This window comes from Toxorhynchites rutilus, chromosome 3 (assembly GCF_029784135.1).
Source record: "Toxorhynchites rutilus septentrionalis strain SRP chromosome 3, ASM2978413v1, whole genome shotgun sequence".
NCBI classification, from domain to species: domain Eukaryota; kingdom Metazoa; phylum Arthropoda; class Insecta; order Diptera; family Culicidae; genus Toxorhynchites; species Toxorhynchites rutilus.
Genome location: NC_073746.1, coordinates 282,864,026 through 282,890,348, shown reverse-complemented (window position 1 = coordinate 282,890,348; position 26,323 = coordinate 282,864,026). Strand labels below are relative to the sequence as shown.

The following is a 26,323-nucleotide window of genomic DNA, read 5'->3' as shown; positions in this document are numbered from 1 at the left end:
GAAATGTTTTAGAAGGAATAATTTTTCTCCGTGCATGAAAGGAAAAAAAGAGCAATGAATACTGCGACAACGGGTGGTATGTGGTATGTGGTATGTTTTGATGTACTGGTATTATAAAAATCATGTTTGTTGATGATGTGAGAAACGCGTGTCATCTCTACATGTTAATATTTGTGTTTCATTGGGCGTTTTTTGGATAAACATTGAACAATAGCGAAAAGCATGTTCGTGTGCAATAAAACAAGGAATTTAACATCGGGTACACACGTGTAAGTGTTTTTCGGAAGACTGTACGTTGCTATCATCGAGACGTACTTTTTCGAAAACGCCGAGAGTCGCAAAGCTACCGTCAATGGCGAACCACATCTTGCACTGTAGACTGATTTTTCTTTTCGAAAATGAATTGAAGGTGATGACATCCTTTTTCAACCAGGCGATTCAACATACCACACAGCCACAGTTTCGAAGTATTTATTGCACAGACATTTCGGTGATAATATCGTGAAATGGTGACTAACCACCGATATCGTGCCATTATGACTTTGGGTCTATGTTAAGTCTAAGGAGTATGCCAACAAACCAGCATCACTTGAGGTCAATTTACACGCCAGCATTGCTGACCTTTTTTGCAAAAATAGTGCACTGGGTAATCGAAACCGGAGGATGCGTATTTAATGCAAAAAAAAATCGTGATGGTCTTCCGTTCTATTCATAATTGACAAGAAAGATATTGCGCATCAATTTTCGCTGAAATTATTTTTATTTCAATTGGAAATCCCATTGGTCATATCATGAAACCTAACGGCTCACCGCCAGCAAAATTATGTCTTCAATACATTTGAGAATCTGTTGAAATGTTTTTCTCGTTTCACCAGGAAATTGGAAGCAACGATTATCTTTGCAATTGCTTCACATGAGGTGTAATTTTCAGGTAACCGACTATGTGCCCAAGTATTCCATTATTTTCCAGGTTTTCAGTTGATACCATGGAAAACCATCCTTTGAAAACAACAGTAGGGAATTCGCGTTCCACGAGCGGAGAAATACTTCACGAAGGTTGATTGCAAATGACAATGGACGTGACAAGCAAGATGCAACACAGGGTTTCGATTGATGAGGGGTCGTGGAATTATAGAAATGGAACGTGCTTTCTTGGGAATTTACATAGCTCTATCCGCCTGTAACATTCGGCTTGCTTCATTAACCATTTCCGACCGTGTGTGTATCTTTTGTTTGTTTTATGAATCCATAAAAACTCTTTATCGTGAATTCCACACCATCAGATCGATACCCTGGTGGGTTTATGATAGTCACACGATAAAACGCATTAAAAATGTAAATCCTCCAATGAACAAACAAAAAAAAAATCATTGTATCGTGTACGTGGGAATCGGTATCGATGCAATAATTCAAAATTCTATAAACGGCTAAACGCCCATCTAATGCGTCCATGTCCCCAATCCATCATTGTAAACCAATAAACGGGCGTTTGATTTTTATTTCCCTCCCAAATCCGACGACGGTCGGTTGCTGGTCATGGTGGGCAAAAGATTAGGCAACAATTTCACCGATTATGTTCGGCCTGCAGCAATACTCTTATTTGCCTTCTCCGGCATCGCCGGAATGTGGTGTGACACAGCCAGCAGTTTTTATCACTTTGGATGCTGGTGCGATTAATAAAGGGAAAGCTATTTTCGAATTTAGATTTTTCCTTATCATTCATTTTTTATCTTTTTATCTAAATGTTTACATGTGGTATTGCATGGATTTTTGGGCCCCATGACTGATGCACGAGTGGTGTTAATGTGTTATGTGTGGACATTGCCAGTTTCATGACGATTAATGAGGGAACATGCTGGAATCGTTAAACCAACAAAGTTTCGGTTGGGTTTGAATAAAATTAAAAAAATAATTTCAAGAAATGTTGTAATGTTGGGAACATAATCGGATACATCGGAGACGAAGGACTACACCAAGGGCTGTCAATTTATATAGGATGTTTTGGGGATATATATATATATATATATATATATATATATATATATATATATATATATATATATACATATATATATATATATATGTATATTATTTTACTATACTCGGTTACTTCAAATGGTAACGTGACTTGTGTGTGAAGTAATCTTATCTTGTTATGAACCTTTTGGGGGTTCTGAAAAGAATCTTCGGAGTTAACATTGGCGTTGGTGCTGCTGGATTCGATTTTCGTAGGAGTCTCAACTCCTTCTCACTTCCTTTTGTTTTCTTTTTTTTCTTGGTTTATTTTGTTGAGGTTTTGTAATTCGTTGGGGATGTTTTGGGGACGACGATTATGTTGTCTTCAATTATGGAGGCTTTCTACTTTTCCAATTCATTTGTATTTAGTTTCGAAAAAGACTAAGTTGGAAAACTAAAACTAAACTTTCAGCCTTGAGAAAGGCCATTTCGGACATTCGCTGCCGACCGGTTGCTAGCTGGGTTATTACCGAATCGTAGAAACAATCTCTATGATAGGGAACGATCATGGTTATCAGCTCATTCTCTATCATAGATTTCATTATCGATCACATTACAGTACCTTAACATGAGGTTTATTCAACAAGATGAGTAAATGGCGCAGAGGTAGGAAATTTGAAAAATGAACTTTTTTTATTTCAAAATTATTTAATATTTTCTTTCAAAAAATATATTTCTTTGTTGTAATAAATGCGTGGAAATGTGCTCAAACGCTTGACCTAGGAATTTTTTGAGAAATGGAATGAATTAAATGGAATTATAAGCGTTCCGAAGAACAACCATTAAATACATAATTAATTTTTCTGCTACTTATTCATATTTCTATACGGTGAGATGTAATGTAAGCAAACTAGTTGCCTGCACTGAGTGGTGCTAACCATTCTAGAAGCAATAAATTTTTCAAATCAACTCTCAGCCTCAGCATTGACTTGTACATGTCAGTGGCTCGCTGTTATTTAATATACAAGAAGCTTTTCTGTATCTCATAGCAAAATTACATCTCAAACGCTCTCAAATACATTTTTTCCACAGAAGTAATGCACAAATTAAACAATGGAGTATCTTTCGCAGAATGACAACAGGAAATCCGTTCCGAATCAGTTGTATGGTGGCGGCGGGGAGGATAGCAATCACAACAGAAAAAAAACATTTACTGTCTTCCGGAAATTCCTTTCACTTTTAGGGTACGGAATGCGTTTTCCGAATTTTGTATATCCCTATCATAGAAAACCTGAAAACTCATCTAATACTACATTGAAGCGTTGGAAATGTTCTGAGGCTTACACTCGAAAAATCTGTACCTATCTGACCTTCATGATAGAAATCCGTAAAGAATCCGTAAAGAATCTGTACCAAGAAACGAAAAAAAATGTACCTATCCAGATAAATCTGTACATGTGGCAACACTGGCTTGAACATGCAAGTCCACAACGGAAACTCTGATGGTAAAATAGTTCTGAAAAAAAAACCCTGACAAATTAGCCCTTTTCCTTGGTGCAACTAAACACGTTGCGATAGGAACGAAGCATAAACAAATTTTCACCTTGTATTTTAGTTCAGGTTGTGACAGCAGAATTGAAACTCGTTTGCTGCTGCTGTCGATGTTACTGCGTATGCTAAGATTGTTGGTGTTGATTTTGCTGCTTGGAAGCCGCTCCTGTTACCGATATTGAATTTTCGGATTCTTCTTCGTTCTGCTTGTTGGTGTCGACTACTTCATGGTTAGAAAATGATTGATCGCTTTGCGAGGCTATTTTTATGAATACTGACTGGCAGGAGAATAAAACCAAGGTAGGACTTGCGACGCAATGTTTCGCTTCTTGTCATGACGTGCACAATGTACGATATCTTCCATTGTATCGAACAAAACCGTTGTATGTAATATCAGTATTAGGAAAGACTGTTGTCTGCTCGCTAGCTGGTGCGAGAATGAGGACTAGAGCGAAACCGATATTTATATGGTGGCCTCGTTCTCTTTTTCTTCTTATTTCCCTTGGATGGAATGATTTGCACGATGGAAAGCTACGATTGTTTGCGCAGTGGTAGTTTCGCTGCTATTTTAGTCGCTCCTTATGGCCGGTACAATTTGAAAGGCAGATCGGACTAATCGAAACGTGTGATTCAGCGCGTCTAGAAAATGCTTAATATTTTAAAACTATTCAAATGTTTGTTTAAAAAAATTTTACACCCCATATCTTCCTGTCAAAAAGAAAATTGTTTCACGTCGAGAGAAAAGCATTTTTTAAAATTAATAGTAATTATTCTCAGGTTTTTTTACGCGGTTTTTTTGTGTGGTTTTTATGAGGTTTTTTTTACGCGGATTTTCCAATTAACGCGGATTTTCCAATTAACGCGGTTTGTTACGCGGTACCCGCGTAAAAAAAAGACAGTGCAATATCATATCTCCCCCTCAGCTTACATTATGTTATGTCACTCTTATGTTTCCTCAGAGCATATTACGGTAATTAGTGCTTGTAACGGAGTTAGCGCATAGAAATTAGTGCTGCACCTTATCACGATTCTTACGTGGATTTTAGGTGTTAGGTAACAGGTAGCTCAGCGGGTTGTACAACGGGGCGGGGTTTTGATGGGCAGCGATTCGTGAATGGATTCCCCTGTTTTTTTTAAATAGTTCATCTATTTTTATAATAGTTCATTTATTGTTATTGGCTCAGTTACATAGGTTTTCAGAAGCTAAACTCTTGACTATATTTTTAATAATATTATATGTTATCACATTCACCTAATTCTATGGTGAATATAGTAGGAAACCGATTTATCACGGTCGACCCGAGCATGGAAGAATGTCATATCTTCTTTAGGAAAAAGATTGACAATCACACGCGAAGATCGATAACTTGAAGCAAAAAACATAGATTTGGGACATGTAATCAAGATCTAACCGAGCCAATATATATCTTACAGGCACATTGGGTTGCCTTCCTCGTTTTTTAGTGACATCGTTATCCGAAAACCCTGTGTTACCATCATTGTTCTCAATATCTCCGATCAAAGATGCCAACTTTCCTGATTTTTCAGGATTTTCCAGACAATTTAGCATGTTTCCTGATATCCTGACAGACAATAAATTTTGCCTTATTTTTCAGAAATTATCCTGCTTTTTCCTGATTTTTTACTTTTTACTTTATCAGAATGAAAATTATCCGTAAAAAATATACGGGATTACCTGTTAAAGTTTTCCTGGTTGGAAATGAGAACTGTCATAAAGGTTCTCCGGTCCGCGTATGTACAGGGTTTTCCATTTCGGGCTTCCGAAAGTATACAGTCCTGCGCTGACAACCGTTTGACATAGCTGTCAACCAAAGCGTCATATCGTTAGTTGAATGTCTGCCATTTTACAATATGGATCGTTTTAGCATCGCACAACGTGTTAGTTTTGTTAAATTATACTATAAAAATGATGAAAAACCGGCAAATGTTTTTCGAGCATTACGGACGGATTTGGTCGTCATGGACGGCCTACAGAGCACACAATCGCTAATGTAGTGCGTAAATTCGAACAAACTGGATCCGTAGCGGATATTGTGAAACCTGTGCATCATTGTAATGTGCGTTCGGCCGAAAATATTGCTGCTGTTGCTTCCAGTGTGGAGGATGACCCAAATGTTTCGATTCCACGGCGTGCTCAGCAATTGGGCTTGTCAAACACATCATTGTGGCGAATTTTTCATTTGGACTTGCATCTACATCCATATAAAGTCCAACTGGTACAAAAATTAGAGCGTGGTGACCATGGAATGCGTCGGGCATACGTCGATTGGGTGAACGAACAACAGCAGCAAAATGCTGAATTTTCGCATCAAATTTTCTTCAGCGATGAGGCACATTTCGAGCTCGGTGGCTATGTGAACACCCAAAATTTCCGTATATGGGGCTCAGAAAATCCACACGTGATTGTTGAGAGGCCATTGTATCCGCAAAAAGTCACTGTTTGGTGCGCATTATGGTATGGTGGAGTCATCGGGTCCGTATTTCTTTGAAAATGAGGACGGCGAGACGGTAACTGTGAATGGTGAGCGCTATGGCCGCATGTTAACCGATTTTTTTTTTACCACAAATTGAAGATATGGATACGGATGACATGTGGTTTCAGCAGGACGGCGCCACGTGCCACACAACACGACCGAACATGGCCATATTGCGAACGAAATTTGAGGGACGCATAATTTCGCGTTTTGGTGATGCCAATTAGCCGTCCAGATCATGCGATTTGAACCCGCTAGACTTTTGACGTAGGACTACGTCTTTCATTTCTATACCGGGGTGTAAAATCAAAGTTTCGAAAACGAAAGCGTTACGCCGGAGACCGAGATTTTGAGCGTTAATAGCTCCTAAACAACTGAACAAAATGGTATGATAAACACTTCATTCGAAAGATAAAATGTCTACGCGTTATATACTTGTTACTTTTTGATCCAAAAACTTGTTTCAATAGTCTTAAAATTGCTTTCAAAACAGGCTATTGAAATCACCAATCGGTATATAAGCGAGCGGCGCTCGGAAATCCACTCAGTTCTAATTGAACAGCGATTGGAGCATGTTGTCGCTGTTGCGGTGAAGCTCTTTATTTATCATGAAAGCGCGGATGAACGGTGTCACCAAGAGCCTGTTTGTGCACCCTAGGCCAGAAGGGAATCTATCAGGAGGAGAGTGATGCCACAAACGGTTCCCTGGGAAGATATCGCTACACACACATACACGCGCTATTAACAGGTGGCATTAACCACTGGTGGGCTTCCAGTATCGAGGAAAATGTGGAAATATCTAATCGTTACTGAAAATAATCTGCCAGTTCCTTTGGGAATTTTCAAAATATATTCATGTGAAAGAGTTTAATTGAATGTTTTCTATCCATGTAACATTGTGACCAAATACATTTGGTTTTGTGGTTTTTCAATCAATCGCAATTAAAAGGATAGCTTCAGAAGATTATTCTTCCCCATCAGTAGGATATTTCCGTATCCAATATTGTATGCGCCCGCAATCGATTATTGCTCAGTCGCCGAAAGTTCCGAGCTCAGAGAGTTCATTCCCCTCTAGTTTGCCTTCCAAATTGCCATCGTAAACCACACCTTCTCTCGATTCAATCACACACAAAAAGCATACTTAAGCGATATTCTGGTGGTGAGACACATTCATTTTTCGTGAGGACATCGACTAGACAACATCGTTGCCTAACGTGCTGGAGGAGGTGGACGGCGAAGGATCGACACATACACGCGCAGAACTCTTTCCGTTAGGATGCCATTCAGCATCGAGAAAGTTCCGGAAAGATCTAATCATTGCTGGAAAATAATCTGCCAGTTCCTTTGGGAATTTTCAAAATATATTCATGTGAAAGAGTTTAATTGAATGTTTTCTATCCATCTAACACTGTGACCAAATATGTTTCAATCAAGTGCTATTAACAGGTGGTTATCGAGTTGGCATTAACCACTGGTGGGCTTCCAGTATCGAGGAAAATGTGGAAATATCTAATCGTTACTGAAAATAATCTGCCAGTTCCTTTGGGAATTTTCAAAATATATTCATGTGAAAGAGTTTAATTGAATGTTTTCTATCCATGTAACATTGTGACCAAATACATTTGGTTTTGTGGTTTTTCAATCAATCGCAATTAAAAGGATAGCTTCAGAAGATTATTCTTCCCCATCAGTAGGATATTTCCGTATCCAATATTGTATGCGCCCGCAATCGATTATTGCTCAGTCGCCGAAAGTTCCGAGCTCAGAGAGTTCATTCCCCTCTAGTTTGCCTTCCAAATTGCCATCGTAAACCACACCTTCTCTCGATTCAATCACACACAAAAAGCATACTTAAGCGATATTCTGGTGGTGAGACACATTCATTTTTCGTGAGGACATCGACTAGACAACATCGTTGCCTAACGTGCTGGAGGAGGTGGACGGCGAAGGATCGACACATACACGCGCAGAACTCTTTCCGTTAGGATGCCATTCAGCATCGAGAAAGTTCCGGAAAGATCTAATCATTGCTGGAAAATAATCTGCCAGTTCCTTTGGGAATTTTCAAAATATATTCATGTGAAAGAGTTTAATTGAATGTTTTCTATCCATCTAACACTGTGACCAAATATGTTTCAATCAAGTGCTATTAACAGGTGGTTATCGAGTTGGCATTAACCACTGGTGGGCTTCCAGTATCGAGGAAAATGTGGAAATATCTAATCGTTACTGAAAATAATCTGCCAGTTCCTTTGGGAATTTTCAAAATATATTCATGTGAAAGAGTTTAATTGAATGTTTTCTATCCATGTAACATTGTGACCAAATACATTTGGTTTTGTGGTTTTTCAATCAATCGCAATTAACAGGATAGCTTCAGAAGATTATTCTTCCCCATCAGTAGGATATTTCCGTATCCAATATTGGATGCATAAAACCTTGTGCCTCCAACGTAACGCTCTCGTTTTCGAAGTTCTCCAAATATTCATTCATTCAGAATGAATTCAGATTCAACTTCATACAAATGATCTCTAAATCAACGATAGTCCTACGTCACCCTTGCGGTTATACCATAGATATAACCCACTTCCTGTTTTTTTTGTGGGGTTATGCGAAAGACCGTGTCTATGCCAACTCTCCGCAAACTCTTGAACATTTGAAAGACAACATTCGTGAAGTTATGACCGAGATACCGCCCCATATGTGCCGAAAAGTTATCGAAAATTACCTGTTCCGGATCAAGGTGTGCGAGGAAGCCCTAGGTGGACATTTGAATGATGTTGTATTTCACACATAAATGCATAAACCAAACTTTAATTTGAAATAAAAGTTTCATCGAAATTCGAATTCTAAGTGTGTTTTATTTCAATTTACTTTCGGAATTAAAAGTTGGAAAACCCTGTATAATGCTTACATTAAATTAAATTCTCCTGATGCTACCTCTTTTTTCATCAATATCTATTATCGTTGCAAATCACCTGAATAAGCTCTTCCAGAACGAAAACACCAAATTATTTACACTACGCACAAATGTTTCGAGGCTTTTCAAAACAGTGCTTTATAATTTCATGAAACCAGAATATCTGACGGATTGAAAAAATAATAACGAGATTGAGTTTGAAGAATAACATTACCTTGTTTGATGTGTATGCACGAGTAATCGCAAAGTTATAGGTGAAGGATTACGTTTCAGAGTGTAGTAATATTACTTAGAAACTTAAAAAAAATTGATTTCAAAATCAATATAATATTTTTATATATAACATTTGCTCGTCAGATTCAAAGTAGATTTAGTTTTAATTGTGAAATTATAGTAAATATATCTATAATTGAAACAAATAACATCAAAACTTTAAAAAAATCAAGAATTTATACACTGCTGATATGCTTTCCTCATTTAGTGAGTATAGATTCATTCCATGATATGAATGACGAATTCAAAGAAATTCTGAATATTTATTTCTCTGCAGTGAATTGCAGCAGGTTTTTAAAAAAGGAACAATCAAAAGATCCCTGCAAAGTTCTCTCAATGGCAACAATTTCAATTCTTGCAAGCATGAAAAGTACGAGAAAACAAACATGATCAAGGTGGATAGAATTTCTAGGCGGCGTGAAAGATTGCGAAAGATTGTAGCATAAAATTAAGAGAATGTAGAATACAGAATAAAATTTGAATTTTTGACCGAAAATGGCATGAATTTGATTGAACAGGCTCAGTACTCTCCAGATATGGCTCTGTGTGTCTTTGTCGCATTTCTAAAACTCAAATCACCGCATTGTGGGACCCGCTTTGACAGCACATAAAAACGAATTCGCTGCGTGATCTGAAGGCAATTCCATTGATGCCATTTAGTGTGCTGTTGAGTCAAATGCGCAAATAATGAGCTATTTTGAAAGCTTAAAAATGGTGTGTATGTATGCGTGCAGACATCTCTTTCTGTTTTCTTTTCTCATTTCATTTGGGATTGTGCCAAAAAAAAGTTCATACGACGTCAATGGGGATCGAACCTAGGCCGGCTGGAATGCAAAGTTAATTTACACGACCACGCTATCCACATGGCTAATGATGCTCAAGAAGTTTTTCAGCAAATATGTGATAATATTGCACCTGATTATAAAATGAAGTTGGGAAGTGTTTTCTAAGAGTAAAAAAGGAGCGCATGAAGGAGAACAATATCTATCTCGGTTTGGGTCGTGTATGTGGCAAAGCATGCGGAAAGCTTATTTGTCTTTTGTTTCGCTCGCTCGTATTAATCTTATATTGCTGTACCATGTATATTATACAAATGCTTAGGCGTCGTGCACAAATTACGTAACGCGATAAGGGGGGAAGGGGGGTCAAGGTTACGTTACTTTCTGTGTATTAGAGATAGGAAATTGCGTTACGTAGGGGGGTGGGGGTCAAAAATCCGTATTTTTAGCGTTACGTAATTTGTGCACGACGCCTTACTAGTATTTGTGAGTCATGACATTTTCTGTTATGTTATGTCTCATTTAATATCATAAATTGGGATGACAAAACATGAGCTAAAAATCAATTTTGGGTGTACAAAAAGTATTTCCGATGACTGGATTATTTGTTGGAAAAAGTGTATTACTTCAGGAGGGGCCTATTTGGAAGGCGGTAATATAAATTTAGATTATAAATAAAGCTTTTTTCTAAAGAACACAAACCTGGTATACATTCGATAGGCTGTAAACATCGTGCTTTTGTTTTCCCAAACATTGGTACGAACTTTCCGAACAACCTTATCTGAGCTATCCTGATTTTTATTTTTCCTGATTTTCGAGAATTATAGTTGGCAATCCTGCCTCCGATTGTTAGTTCCACTAGACGCGTACACTGATCCATTTTCACGGAGGTTTTTCCTTAATGAAAATGCCTAGGAATGTCGTACACAGCAGATTTAGACAAATTCAACAATTCAATTCAAACTTAAAAACTTTTTGAATTCAAAGTCAATATAATATTTTTTTATATAACATTTGCTCGTCAGAATCAAAGTAGATTTAACTTTATTTATGAAGTTATAGTAAATATATCTATAATCGAATCAAATAACATCAAAATTAAAAAAAAAATCAACAATTCATCCACTGCCGATTGACCTTCCTTATTTGGTGAGTATAGTTCATTCCAAAATATGGACGATGAATTGAAGAAAATTCTGAATATTGATTTCTCTGAAATTCACTGCAGTGAATTTGCAGGTTTTTGGAAACAAAATATAAACGGTCAAAAGATCGTCTCAATGGCAAAAATTTAAACTTTGGCTAGCATGAAAAATACAAGAAAACAAAAATATTCTGGGAGAACAGAATTTTTAAGCTGCGTGAAAGATGACGAAAGATTTTAGAACAAAATAATGAGAATTTAGAATGTAGAATAAATTTGAATATATGAAAGTCTGCCTCTACATTCCGGAAATTTGTAATTGAACTGATGCTGAACATTTTTCATTTTTTTATGTTGGTATTACTGTCAGAGATCCTAAAGTCAATTTTGAGTACGATTTGTCATTTAGTTTGTTTACAGCGTCATCAAGAAGTTAACTATCTTGCTCGGCGATTTTTTTCGGTCGGATTTTCGACGTGGATGTCCAAAATCAGTTTTTTTTTCTCATGGCTTTAATCACGCACAACTTTTGAAAAACAGAACAGATTGTAACGAAATTTTCATCACTGAATCCAAGACCCTTTTTATTACAATGGTGTAAATAAATCCTAGAACCGACAACTAGGACGCTACTATAGAATTGTGGATTCTATGAGACTAGAGTTTCATATTTATATTATATAAGGAAGATCCAAATATTCCTGTTCCCCTTTACGCTCATTGTCCAAGCTCCTACGAAATCCCCAGCGGACATCGAATTCGGTGTGACGATGACCACACTCCAATTCACGACGGTTTGGCTATCGGATGGCGGTCATCGCACGATTGATGGATTCGTCCAGGGCCAGTGACGGAGCATAGACACGTTAAAGAAGTCACGGTCAAAGCCATACCTACATCGGACCTCCGCCGGTTTGAACCGATTCAAATCACAAATACACAAACACAAGTCCCTCTTTAGCGCAATTTCGGATATTGGATGAATACATATATCGGGCAATGCAAATCGACACTCTTAGCATTTCGCCGACATCGCAACCGCTGCCGGCACCGGCCCGAGTGTCCAAATAAAGTTCGCACATGGAAACACGTTTTACCAATTTGAATTGCTAAATCACTACCCCGGGCTGTTATATAAACAGCGCGTGGAGGTTTGTGGTGTTTGACGAAAAATTTTCGCTACTCTATGCGGGATGTGACTCACAGAGAGCGCGAGGTGCGCGCGAATACTGGCCAATTTCGGGGGAAGTTGAAACATATGGGTGAATTCCGGGGTGGTCATGTTTTGGCTAGGAGAGCAAAGTATTCGGCTTCAAGCGGAGGCCAAGAACTAAACTAAACTGTGGAAGTTTGTCGTTTACTCTGGCGAAATTATAAATAATTGTGAGCATCTTTTTTTCGGGATAACCCAAGATCGTTTTTCTAATTGTGTGAGGGGCTTTTCAGAGTTCGCCGAATACTTGTAATGAATATCAATTGAGTCTGCACGAATTGTGAAATAATGAAGTAAATTAATGATTCACTTGAACTATGCAATCGTGGGATTTTGATAGATCCTAAAAATTCTTAATCATCTCATAGCTTCTCATAGATTTCTTCCCGTTTTCAGAATTTACTTCTTTTTATTTATCGCTGAGTCACATCAAGTTCGCACATAATTAATGACGGCTATTTTCTCCACTCTTCCAGGTACATTACAATTGCCGCACGGGTGCGAGCGACGCCATAAATTAAGGTAACACATCATTGCCATATTTCATCGAAAGTCGTAAGACCAACAATTACAATCGTCGTGTTCGAAACCCGGCAATTACGCGCCACTCTTCCTTCCCATTTCAAAAAAAATCGCTTGTAGACGACACGACGAGCGATTCCATGTGTTAGCCGGTTGCCTTGTTGATTTTGAGCGCTGTGAGGACCCATGGCGGGGACAAATCTCCGGCTTCCACAGCGCCATAGTCCACACTCACAACCCATCTGCCAAATTCTGGCATAATTCTCTCGTATATCAACGATAGACCGATTCTGTCGGGGTCATGTCGGTGGGTGTGGGTGCAACAAAGCGAATAAAAAATGGTCAAATGGGATTCCTCGGGACATGTTCGTTTTTTTGCTGCACCCTTCTGCTTTAGTTTGCGATCATCGAATTCAATCTCGCAGCAGGAACTCTCGGTGGCTTGGTTTCCTGGCGGGAATCCATCCGATGCAGTTGTTCTGCCGATGCTTCCATTGTCTTATCTCCGTGCCGGCGGCATTCGCATTCCACACGTCCCGAGAGTTTCTGTGGTCAATATTTTTGCTTCACGTCTCGCATTATTTTATGGTCAGTCCGAGGATTGTTTCCTAAATTCCAGCTTAAACTCGATAGGTGTTTTCAAACATACAGTGTGGTTACTATATCGGCTCACTGTATCGATTCCCATTCGTGTCAGTAATGAAGCAATTGCCGGAATTCCACACGAATGCTTTGTCCTTATCGAGATTAAACTTTTTCCCCAACTAAACTAAGGAAATTGTTTCGCCCAGCCTTGCGGGGAATGTTTTCCGTGGGGGACACCTTCCAAACAGTGTGCACGGGAGATAAGCGTACGGCTTCGGACGTTGACAGTTTCGCCGTTGCATAGCTTTTCACGGCAAGACGGCGAATATCAATTTATTTCATCTTTAAGAAAGCGCTGATCACACCACAGTTCCCACCGTCACCGCAACACGTCGCCCATCGGTTTGTTTTTGTTTGGAGGTAGGCTGTCACATTGTTTCTCCCAACACACGTCAGTGCTGCTATTGCCGCTGGTGCTGAGAACTTGCTCTTTTATTTTCCGCCTTCTCGAGCGATAGTTTGAAACAGATGACAGATTGAAAAGACTGACTACCAGGCTTTGTTCGATGAAGGGTTTTTCGCTGTTCCGCTTAGCTTTCCTCGTGAACTGCTACTGATCGGAGAAGTGGCGGTTTTGCAGATCTCTGATATTTGTGGAGGCGATCTGGCGTAGTGGTAACATCCATACTAGGGATTGCATTACCGTGCCAAAATTTCAATAACCGGTTATTCGGTAATGAAAATTTCACTACCGGTAATACCGGCAAATTACCGGTTGAACAATACTTTGAACAAAACCATTTTCATGAAGAAACGGTTAGAGACATTAGTTTACAAGAAAACATTTTGCACGATTTTGCAACTTAGTTTGTTGTTTAAATTAATACTTAAGAACACAAATAATGTTAATATTGTCATCTTCTAATCTAAATCGGATCTCATTTGGGGGAATCAGGGTAAAACCGACACCCTAAGGATTTCCACACATTTCCACAAGACTTCCCATATTCTACAGTATCTGTTAATCATTTTTTGAGTAGAACTCGAATTTTGATAGAATACAAAAACTGATGTTTTTAGGTGAAATAAATGAGGGTGCGGGTGAAATCGACACCCTGTCGGGTTAAAACCTTTAAAGACTTGTTAAACTTGTTAAACTTGTTACAATAAGCAGGTGATGGACAAATTCCTACTCCTGGTCCGGAGTAAACACGAGAGTTTTGATTCCAGCTTAGGTGAGCAACCAAGGGGGTTGTGCCGATGAGTGTTGAAGCTCTTCCAGGCTTTTTGGTTGGTTTTGGCTGTTTTATCAATCCAGTTCTGTCATTTTGTCTTCCAAATATAAACACAAGACATCTACAAAAAGTAAGGACGCATTTTTCCTGTCAGTGGAACACAAACCAGGTGTCGGTTTTACCCTGACTGAAGGTGTCGGTGTTACCCCGAATGGGTTCGAAATTTCAAAACATCGTTTTCCATTATCGATAATCAAAAAAAACCACCTACCGTCTCACGAAATTCACTGAACAATGATCAAAGATGAATTAGGCTCACGGAAGTATCGAATTTTCCAAAATTTTCCCTACAAAAACACTTAAATTCCACTAGCAAAATTTTACACGGACCTGTTTACTGACCGGTCCTGTTGTATGGTTGGTTTTGACAGTAAAGCGACTTCCGCATCTGTAGGGTGAATCGGAACGTAAAAAATGGCAAAAAAAGTCTTCTAATTGGAAAAACCAGGAGGTGTCGGGTTTACCCTGATTTCCCTCTACCGAAATTTCCAGAAGAGGAAAACGGACGTTCAGAGTCCAATGATGTTGGGCGAACAGTACGAAGAGCATCGAATACCGTTGCCATGTATTTGCCTCTGATGCCCTCTGTACCAAAAAATGTCTGAGGATTTTCATCAATCCGTTTATAGACATTGAACTTGGGCTGGACGTTGATACCTTTGATTGCTGCAATCGTCAAGCTTTTCCTTGATGCTCAACAGATTCTGGATCTTCCAGTGGGTTTTTTCCCTCTTGTTATCCAGCTACTGAACCAATACCATAATCGTCAAATTTAATCAAATCACGAACGATTTTAAATGCCTGCTTGTTCAATGCAGTCCGTGAAGTTCGATAGAAGACGCCGAAGTCATCATTAATTGTGCCTCGACCACGAGCAGAATGCAGATAGCCGTTCTAGCATAAATTGCAATCCGACGCCAGTTTCATAAAGGGTGCAGATCTTCCGGCATAGCAGTTCAACAGCATCTAGAATTGGTTCGAGAGCATCGAGTATCGAGATCGAGCAGCTATCTTTGAACAGAAGGTCGGAGGTCGTAGAATCGGCGCAACACTGCCAGTTGGTTTTCTCGAACTTATTTAGATTCTAGAGTAATATTTCAAAGTGGCATAAAGGCGAATATTATTCATGGTGTAAAAATTAAAATTACCGAAATTACCGGTTATCGATTGTAAAATTACCGGTGATTCGATAATGGAAAATGACCCGGTATTACCGGTAATAACGGTAACGGTAAAACCGGTTAACCTAATTCATACCTCTCATGCTAAGGTCACGAGTTCAATTCTCACTCCCGACATTCTTCCAAAAGTGGGAGTAAAAAGTGACGAACCAGCCAAAAGCGTTGAAAGTTACTAAAATAAAGATAAAAAAAAAAGAAGAAAAAACTTTCTATTATAGTGCTTTTCATAGAATTTCGTTGTATTCTAAATGTATTCTGAAATAATATTTGAAGTAAATTGAAAAAAAAGTAGTCCAACGACAACAATTCGGGTCTAGGGTGTATAACATAATCGGTTCCGTTTCCACAAGACGGCTATAAATAGTTGGCGGCGACAATTGATTTTTGCTGAATCTTGAAGCGTTGACATCTGTCAACCAAATATTGTTTACAAGTCTTTGAGATTTGCACAAGTTCAATTTTTACTGCGTTGAAAATGTCGAGTTTCGTTGCAAATATGCACCAAGAGATATGCGGGAAGTTTTGATTTTATGTTTCCATGGAAGAAAAGCGAAGCTGAAACGCATCGAAAGCTTGTGGAAGTTCGTGATGACTCTGCACCATCGGATAGATTTTTTAGGGAATGGTTTGGACGATTTTTTGACGTAGGACTAAGATTTGTTTGATATGCTATACATTACAATCCCATAGTCTGTATATGGTATAAATTGATGAAAGTTGGAAACATTCCCATTTCCCCATATATTTGTTCTGTCCATTTATTAAATTTCCCGAACAGAGCTGCCAATAACGGGCAACTTATGCAGCCGCTAGAATAGAAACAACGAAGGGGGATAGCGAAAATAGAATATTTACGAAGTAAACTCCACCTTTGCATAGTAAGTAAGCTGTCGCTAGCGTATAAGTATTGCATATCCTCTGAGGAAAATTCTCAGAATCTTTCTATGCCCGAAACAACAAAAGTTCTGTTCGTTTTGTGTTTTGCGTTTCCCCTCGAGCTGTGAACGCTAGCGAATGTTTCACTTGAAGTTCATCTGGAATTGCAATTAATCCTTTCCCGTATTATTTAATACGTCACATATCAAGTGATTTCACTACTCTGCTGAGCGTTCTAGCGCCCTATGTTATGCAAGTACACCACGAGTGAGACTCGACGTTGTACGGGAAAGGGTTAATACAACCATCCGAGCCATGGCAAAGGCGAAAAAAGAGAAGAGATCATAGGTCACTTCTATCCATCAGTGTTTGGCTTTGAGTGTGTTGCTTGTTTTCGTTGCGCGAAACATAGAAGTCGTTCATTTCCTATACATGTGAATAGCACACCTTCGATACTTTCAGCTGCCATTCGTATTTGCTCTCGTGTGCATCGGCTCTGTTCTGATGCAACAAGCTCATTCTCGCGATGTTTCATTTTTATCGCTGCAACTGTGTGCATCTGTTAGACGCGTGTTTGATGCTTATTGAATGACGATGCACGAAAGATGCCTCTCGTTAAATACTAAGTGCAATGTGTGCATTGTTATAAAGAAACAAATTGCGACATGTGATCAATAAGCGTATTGTTCTCGCAAAGGCAAGGAAGTACAGGTAAACTTCGATATAACGTACCCTCGTTATAACGTACCCTCGATATAACGTCGCTCGATGTAACGTACATTTTACCTCGATATAACGTACACATTCCTAAAATGCAAAGGAATTTTTTTTGAATATTTTTTTTCTGAAAGAACAATGAACTATCTGTGTTGTGATGCAAAAACATGGTTTGTACCTTTAATCAATCCCGAAATACAGCTGGTTTTGTGATTCCGGATTCTAAATGAATCAAGTTTTAATCAACAGTACAAAGGGAAACATCATGAGAAAGTCTGGCTTCGTCTTCTAATTGAATTTATTCATTAATTTAACCAAAATAGCAACACAATAATGTATTTAAGGCTACGTTTGTGAGTCCATTATTATGCTTCGATATAACGTACAATTCGATACAATGTACAATTTGAAAGTGAAATGTACGTTATATCGAAGTTACCCTGTATCGTTGCTTCTCGAAATGATTCTACAAAACCAGACAAACCATTAAACCTTTTCAGGGTCCCCGGAACATTTTACTATAAAGTTATTTATGAAATTTCGACATATTCGCAAATAATATCCGAAATGATAAACCAACAAATTTCAATAAAAATATTACGTAATCCTACGCCCTAAGCGGTCGCGTCTCGGATACAACCCCTCGATTTTTTATCCCATTTGTTTATTTATTTAGGATCATTAGCATTTTAGCTGTAACAGAGCCGAATTTCAATCGTGTACATGTTGCATGTTTAATAGTATCTCAGAGGCGAATGCCACATTAGGCAAAGTCTCTTTAAAAAAAAAAAAAAAAAAAAAAAAAAATTATAAATTGGTTCTCAAATGGGGATCAACACTAGGGTAGGAGCCTGCCCGTTGGTCTCAAATGTTCCTATCTCACGCCTCCACGAAGATCATATGACGACATTTTTAGATCGGGCGTGAACTGGAAACACACACCTGGTCTTGGCTCCGAGAACGGGTGTCGAAAGTGGCTAAGTGAGGGGGTGCGAGCGAGTCAGAGCGCTATATCTCTCCCGGGGAAGGCCTCCCGGGTCATGGAGGCCTTGCCAACCCGCTGTCTCCCGGGCAAAGGAGATACACCCAGAAAATGGAGCTACGTTCACGAAGAATACTTAGAATGCGATCGCCCGAGGAGGGTCCCCGAACTGGAGCTGGTCCTGGAACGGGAGTAAGAGCGAGCGGCCAGCGGCTGGAGGGCGATGTGCAAGAGCGGGCCACCAGCCGGGTTCAACCCGAAGAGCTACCGCCACACGGAAACAGCAGCCATCGACATCACCAACGAAACGCTGCGCCTACGAGGCGTGTTGCGACTGTCAGACGACAGTCGTCCACACTTGTGGGTACTACTAGGCGACGGATCATGTGGACACACGAAATGAACGAATTCGTGATCCGCGCCTATTACATCTGCACTGCTTTGGAGACGGACATGAGCGGTCGCCCTCGAATACTCGCAATGTTCGAGGAAGCGTATCCAGAGTTCGTCGGGAGGCTTGACCAAAACGCGATGAACGCGAGGCGTAGAGCGATTGTACGCAACAATATGCTCTCCCAAACGCAAGTCGACGAGATCAAGCAGCAGGTGCAGAGAGAACTAAGCTCCAGAACAAGCAGAGCAAGCGATGTGTCGAGACGAAGTTCAGTACGGCTGAGCAATTCATTCGCGAGTGGGGCACGCGAATCAGCACCAGTGGAGGCCACAGTACAACAACCCCCTGAGCCGGAAGACCCACAGCCAGATCAACAACTACTACGCGATCTGGTCTTCCATTACGACGAGGCGATCTCACAGTTCCGCGACACGGACCCTTTGTCGCGCCCCAGGATCCCGAAGTTACAGCATTCCCGCAGGCTGACAAGTGCAGTAAAGCTCATGAACGAGCACGTTCTTCTGCTGCACTTGGTTGATGCTGAGAACATGGAGGAGCTGCAACTGAAAGTTTACTGTGCTGCTGTGGCGACCGCCAAAAGTTTAGGATACCGTATTAGGCCAAGAGGCAGACTGCTCCAACAAAAAGTGAAAGGCGTGAGCCTCCATGGCGAAGGAGATTGGAGCAACGGATCCTAAACAAGCGCGCCGCAATTGGAAGACTGATGGCGTACAAAAGAGGCAGCAGATCGGCGAAATTATGTCGCCAAGTTGCTGTGATCGTGCGGCCTACTGAACTTCGCCAGCTGGGAGCTCACCAGCTGACGGAAAAACTCGACACACTGGTACAGCAATTGAGCGTCCTTACAAAACGGCTGAAACGTTACTCTGACTCTGCAAAGCGCCAGGAACAAAATCGGATGTTCAGAGATAACGAGAAAGCGTTCTACGACCACATTAGCGACGAGAAGCCCGACTACCGCGAAGGTTTGCCAGATATTAGCGATGTGACGAACTTCTGGGCTGGTATCTGGGAGACCCCAGTAGAACATCGCGACGGGCAAATGTGGTTAAGACGGGAGGAGGAGAGTTGTGGTGAAATTGGAGAGATGCCAGCTATCATCGTCGGAGAGAACGATGTCCGCGAAGCCTCGCGGTACCTGAGGAACTGGGCAGCACCGGGCCCCGATGGTGTCCAGAACTTTTGGCACAAGAAGCTGACCGTCGCACATCCAAAGATAGCTGAGTGCTTCAACAAGGTGCTACGTGACCCACACAACCTTCCTGAATTCGCCACCCGTGGCGTCACCTTCCTCCTCCCGAAAGACAGCAACACATTGAACCCATCAAAGTACAGACCGATAACGTGCCTATCGAGTCTGTACAAAATACTGAGCAGCATAATTACCGCCAAAGTTTCTGCTCACTGCGAACAGCATCACATCATCGCAGAAGAGCAGAAAGGATGCAGGAAAAATACGCATGGCTGCAAAGACCAGGCCATCATCGACGCAGCCATAGTCGGCCAGGCGGTATATAACCAGCGGAACCTAAGTATGGCCTACATCGATTACAGGAAGGCTTATGACTCCATACCTCACTCGTTTCTCGTCCGGGTATTGGAGCTCTACAAGATTGATCCCGTCGTCGTTAGGTTCCTGCAGCATGCGATGAGGCAGTGGAGCACGTCTCTGCACCTCAGTGATGGGGAAAATGTGTTACAGTCTAGAACGCTGCAGATAAAGAGGGGGATATTCCAAGGCGACTCTTTCAGCCCGCTTTGGTTTTGTCTGGCACTGAACCCCCTCAGTAGGACGCTCAATAGAAAAGGTCATGGCTATAAAATAAGGTATGGCGACGGCGCCCACGAAGAAGTGACCCATACCTTCTACATGGATGATCTCAAGGTCTACGCTGATTCACGTCAGCGTCTAGGTGTAGCTATCCGGGTTGTCGAAGACATAAGCAGGGACATCTGCATGGAGTTCGGCCTCGACAAGTGCCGCTGTGTCCATCTGCTGAAAGGGCAGCTTACCGAATCCGGAGGTTACGAGGTCTATGACGGCGAGTTCATAAGAGACATGGTTTGTGGCGAATCCTATAATTGGATTCCGACAGCTCACCGGGATTCGCCACTCCGACATCAAGACGGAACTGCGAGACAAGTTCTTGAGTCGAGTGAACTGTGTCCTGAGGACTTTCCTCAACGCGGGGAACAAGGTACGCGCGATCAACACATTCGCGGTTCCCCTGCTGACCTTCAGTTTTGGTGTAGTCAAATGGAGCAAAACTGACCTAGAGGACCTTGAGAGGAGGATGAGGAAAGCATTTAAAGAGGCCGGAATGCACCATCCTCAATCGGCACTGGAGAGAGTTGCACTGCCACGCAAAGAAGGGGGACTTGGAATAGTCGACATATCTGCACTGTGTGTTGCCCAGGTACGACAACTGCGCGAGTACTTCGCAGAACGCGCCAACCAAAACGCGCTATACCGGGCTATCTGCGCCGCCGACAGAGGATACAGCGCTCTGCACTTGGCGCAAGCGGAGTACCAACTCAACTGTAATCTGCAGACAGTGGAGGAGAAGATTGCAGCTTGGAAGCAGAAGGCAGTGCCCACCCCCATCAACTGGACCGGCCACACGTCGACAAGGCCGCATCTAATCTGTGGCTAACGCGTGGTGAACTCTCTTCAGTAGTGGAAGCCGACATGATAGCCATCCAGGACAGGATAATGCCGACGAGAAACTGCAGGCGGTATGTCTGGCATCAAGACGTTGATGACATTTGCCGGATGTGCCATCAACCAGGTGAAAACATAGAGCACATTATGGGAGGCTGTCCCGTTTTGGCCAACGCAGCCTACACCGAGCGCCACAACAACGTGGCCCGTATTGTTCATCGACAACTGGCGCTCCAATGTGCTCTACTGGAAGACAACGTACCAAGCTACCGGTACCTGCCTGCACCTGTCCTGGAAAATGACCGTTCCAAGCTGTACTGGGATCGCACTGTTCTGACCGACCTCTCGATCCACCACAACCGCCCAGATATAATGGTTTACGACAAGAGCGACCGCAAAGTCACCATCATCGATGTCGCTATTCCACTGAATCAGAATCTGGAGGAGACCCACGGTCGCAAAATCTGCAAGTACCGACCATTGGCCGTGGAGCTCAAGGAACTGTGGGGGCTAAGGGAGGTCCCAAGAATTGTTCCAGTCGTTCTCTCTGGAACTGGAATTATCCCGAAGACACTTCTGGAAGCGCTAAAGGTGTTGAACATGGAGAAGGAATTGGCCGGCATCCAAAAGTCGGTCATCCTTAGCACCTACGCGATTGTCCGACAATTTCTCGGTCAGGACTGAAACAGCACGAGCATGCAGATACGTGCATTCCGCAGAACCTAGTCCCCCTTTGGCATTCAGAAGCCCGGGGGTAGGTGAAAATTCTGGCTAGGTTCGCCTAGTTAAGAAGTGAGATAAGTCTGTCTATAAATTGTACATTACACAGTAGCCATTCAGGAGTAAGAGTGTTCCGCCTGTTTTTCCATTGTTCAGTTAGACCGGACGGTGGAGACAGTTTATATGATCATTATTGTGCTATCCATAGCACAACAGTCCAATGTTTGTTGCAGAGCAGAGCAGTTTCAAGCAGAAGCTTGTATGAAAGAGAGGCCAGGACTCCGACCGTGAATCGATCTTCATCGCTAATGATTTGTTGCGTGGACGTAGTTATTCTATAACAACACAAAGATGGCCAATCGTGGTCCCTGAGTTTTGAACTCACGATCGATCACTTCATAAGCGAACGTGCAATCAATGTGACTACGAAGATCTACCATTTTGGACGATTTAAATGTGGTGATTTTAGTGTTGAAGACAGAAAGCGTCCGAGTCAACCAAAAAAGTTTGAAGACGAAGAATTAGAGACATTACTCGATCAAGATCCGTGCCAAGCGCAAACAGAGCTTGCAGCATCATTGGGAGTGACTAGACAAGCTATTTCCAAACGACTCAAAGCCGCAGAATATATCCAAAAGCAAGGAAATTGTACGAATTGAAATGCTGCATGAACGGTACAAAAGAAAGTCTTTCCAAAACGTAAAAGATCGCGTGTAAAGCCCGACCAATCAGGAACATCAACGTCGAATCGGAATATCCACAGTGCCAAAGTAATGTTCTGTATTTGGTGGGATCAAAAGGTTGTGATCCACTATGAGCTGCTGTTGGTCAAACGATCAATGGACTTCTACAGGTAACAATTGATCCGTTTAAAGTGAGATATTGTCGAAAAACGCACAACACACAAACTGGAAGAAGTGGACTAATATCAGAGCTTTGCGCGAGTCCCGAATTTACTTTTTTTTATTTGAGAAGATGTTTTGAAAATGAAATAGTTCATTTTCAAAACATCTTCTTAGATGTTAGACGATTGTTAGATAAAAGTTGGGTCAGTTTAAACGTCTTTGTTCCATTCTAATTTTCTGCGTCTGCGTCCAAATTTTATTATACATGGTATGTTTCTTGTTGTGAAAGATAGTTCATCAACATGTTATTGGATATTCCGGGGATTTTATTTGAAAAATGTGATATAGATTTCCTTGGCAAAGAGATAGCAAATTTCGCTTGAAGAATTATTTACAGTTTTGTTTACTTTTATGTATAAACTAACTTTATCCACTTTTATTATTTACATTTTCACTTTCAAGCCATATAGTTCCCAGCATACATCTAGGTTTTCACATCGGTTATACAATTGTCGCGGGGTTTTTACGTGTATTTTCTAATTATAGCTGGTTTTTTACGCGGTTTTTCGAATTAACGCGGTTTTTTTTGGCGCGAATATTTTTACTTGCGCAGAAATATTGAGTAATTAAATCAAAAATTAAAACCTGAGAACAAAATAAGTATTAAAAGGATAAAAAGTTCATCGGTTTCAATGCAATTGAAACAAATAATGGTCCTAAAGTTGTAAATAATTGGGCATGTGATCAGACGAGGACTATTAGGAAAAACGGACAAACTATTCAAAATTTGAACTATTATTTGGATTAATAATGTGCGAACCCAATTATGGACTAAAGGGTGTGTCACATCAAATTGCATCACGGAAAAAACGCTGTAGAAATTTAATTTTTAGGAATTATATCTTCAGCTTTCGCTTATAATCAGATAAGAGTGTATAGATCACGTTGGCCATGCTTCACTGTAAATTTTTCGTAAATTTGGAAAAATGTCGTCGAACGAAAAAGAGCGTCGTGAATTAATCCTGTGCACTCATTTCGAGAATCCGGAGTTGTCACATCGGGACATCGGTAAGATGCTGGGAATCGTCCAATCCACGGTCAGCAGAGTACTAAAACGATACTTCGAGAACCTAACCATCGACCGGAAGGTGAGAACGGCAAAAATGGATGCTCCGTCAGTGAAAAAGATCACAAGCGCGTAGTTAAGCAGTTTAGACGTGATCCGAGAAGTTCGGTCCGGGATGTCGCCAATAAACTGAATTTGTCAAGTTCATTCATCCAGCGGACAAAGCAGCGGGAGGGCCTGCGTACATACAAGGTTCAGAAGGATCCTAACCGCGACGAAAGCCAAAACATGGTGGGGAAGACGCGAGCCCGGAAGCTGTACACCGAAATGCTGACGAAGCCGCATTGCCTGGTAATGGACGACGAAACCTACGTCAAAGCAGACTTTCGTCAGCTGCCGGGCCTGTTGTTTTTCTCCGCAGAGGACAAATTCAGCGTTCCGGAGGAGATTCGCAAACAGAAACTATCCAAGTTTGCCAAAAAGTACATGGTGTGGCAATCGATCTGCTCTTGCGGAAAGCGGAGCACCCCCTTCGTGATGACCGGCACGGTAAACGGGCAGGTTTACCTTAAGGAATGCCTACAGAAGCGCTTACTACCACTATTGAAGCAGCACGAGGGCCCGACCATCTTCTGGCCGGATCTCGCTTCGTGCCACTATTCAAAGGACGTGTTGGAGTGGTACGAAGCCAACGGGGTCACCTTCGTGCCAAAGGAAATGAACCCGCCCAACGCGCCGGAGCTTCGCCCAATAGAGAAATATTGGGCGATTATGAAGCAGGCCCTCCGGAAGAACCCAAAAGTTGTGACATCGGAGGCGGACTTCAAGAGAAAATGGATTTCTGTTGAAAAAAAAACTACAACCTGACGTTGTACAGAACCTTATGGACGGGGTAAAGAGGAAGGTGCGAGTATACGGGCTTGGGCTCGAAGTATGAATAAAAAGAAAATGCCAAAAGTTGTTTAATAGTTTTTATTTTACTGTCTAAAATTTTCAAAAGGATCGGTCTACTGGGCGAATTTCTACAGTGTTTTTTCCGTGATGCAATTTGATGTGACACACCCTTTAGATAAGGAGTAAATGAGGCTGTGCCATATTATGCGGCTTCTTTCCTAGTCAAATGGATCTGCTAATGCGAGAATGCGAGAAGTTATCATTAATTTCGGGCCAGTAAACAACCAAAACTGGACACTGGGGCAGAATACTGTGGCCAACACACGTGCTTGATAGTTGTACAACGAGGTTCTAACGAAGAATCTTATTTATGTACGTGAACATGGATTATGGGCAACTTCTCTGCAGCTTTGAAGCAACGGAAATAAGTTTAAGTATGTTTTCGAAGACAAACTTGTTAGTAAATTCATGATCTGGCTGAGAAACAACGAAAGCTGTCACTACGGTGTATAGGTACTTCATTTTATGTACAAAGCTTAAGAAAAGAAACTTGGAAATTTCAACTCAACTCAACATAAGACACTTTTGTGTCGAACAGTGGTAAAATTGCATTATTCATCAGCCTATCGATGCAATCGTCCGTCATGGAAAACACCATAACGAGTGAAAACACAATACATACGGTAAAACTACCGGGCTGCCCCTCGTCCTCACCCCCTGGGAATATCGACTGACTGACTCTTTTTCTCTTGTGGCCATTTATCCCATTGATCCGGCAGCGATAATCACTCACAACGAAAATGGAAAAGAGTGGTGCATTTTCCGAGTCCCATAAAACGTCGATTAACATAGTTTTCCCTGTTCGCCCTGGCGCTGTAACCACTGTTTTTCTCAGTTTATTTATTTTCTTTCCGCACATCAGCACTCCCACAAAACCGCGCGCCGACACCATTTGAGACATACACATACACACACTCCCCCGCACAAGCGGGGATCAAAACAAAAGCTAGTTGACGCGACGTGATTTGTGGAATACATTTTTTAATGGTACTTTACGCTCGAAATTACGGCGCTGCACGATTTATGGGGTGTGCACTGTTATGTATGTCGGTCTTTTTTGGGCTCCTGCTGGTGTTCGGTCGAAGTGTCATCCATTGTGTCTTGTGGGAAATTGTTCATTTTCACCGATTTTCTCTTCAATGCAACAATATTGATGCAGCCGATGTTCGTTT

At 41.3% G+C, this 26,323-nt stretch overlaps 1 protein-coding gene across 7 annotated transcripts in view; it reads left to right on the top strand.

The window, feature by feature from the left end:
- Window positions 1-26,323, top strand: part of LOC129776108 (A disintegrin and metalloproteinase with thrombospondin motifs 20) — a 536,521-nt gene that overhangs the window by 90,657 nt on the left and 419,541 nt on the right. The window contains exon 2 of one of the 7 annotated variants that reach the window (XM_055781516.1): window positions 12,808-12,853. The exons of the other annotated variants lie outside the window; for them this stretch is intronic. The gene's annotated coding sequence lies outside the window, so the exon portion shown is untranslated. The remainder of the gene's footprint in view (window positions 1-12,807; window positions 12,854-26,323) is intronic. 7 annotated transcript variants of the gene reach the window in all.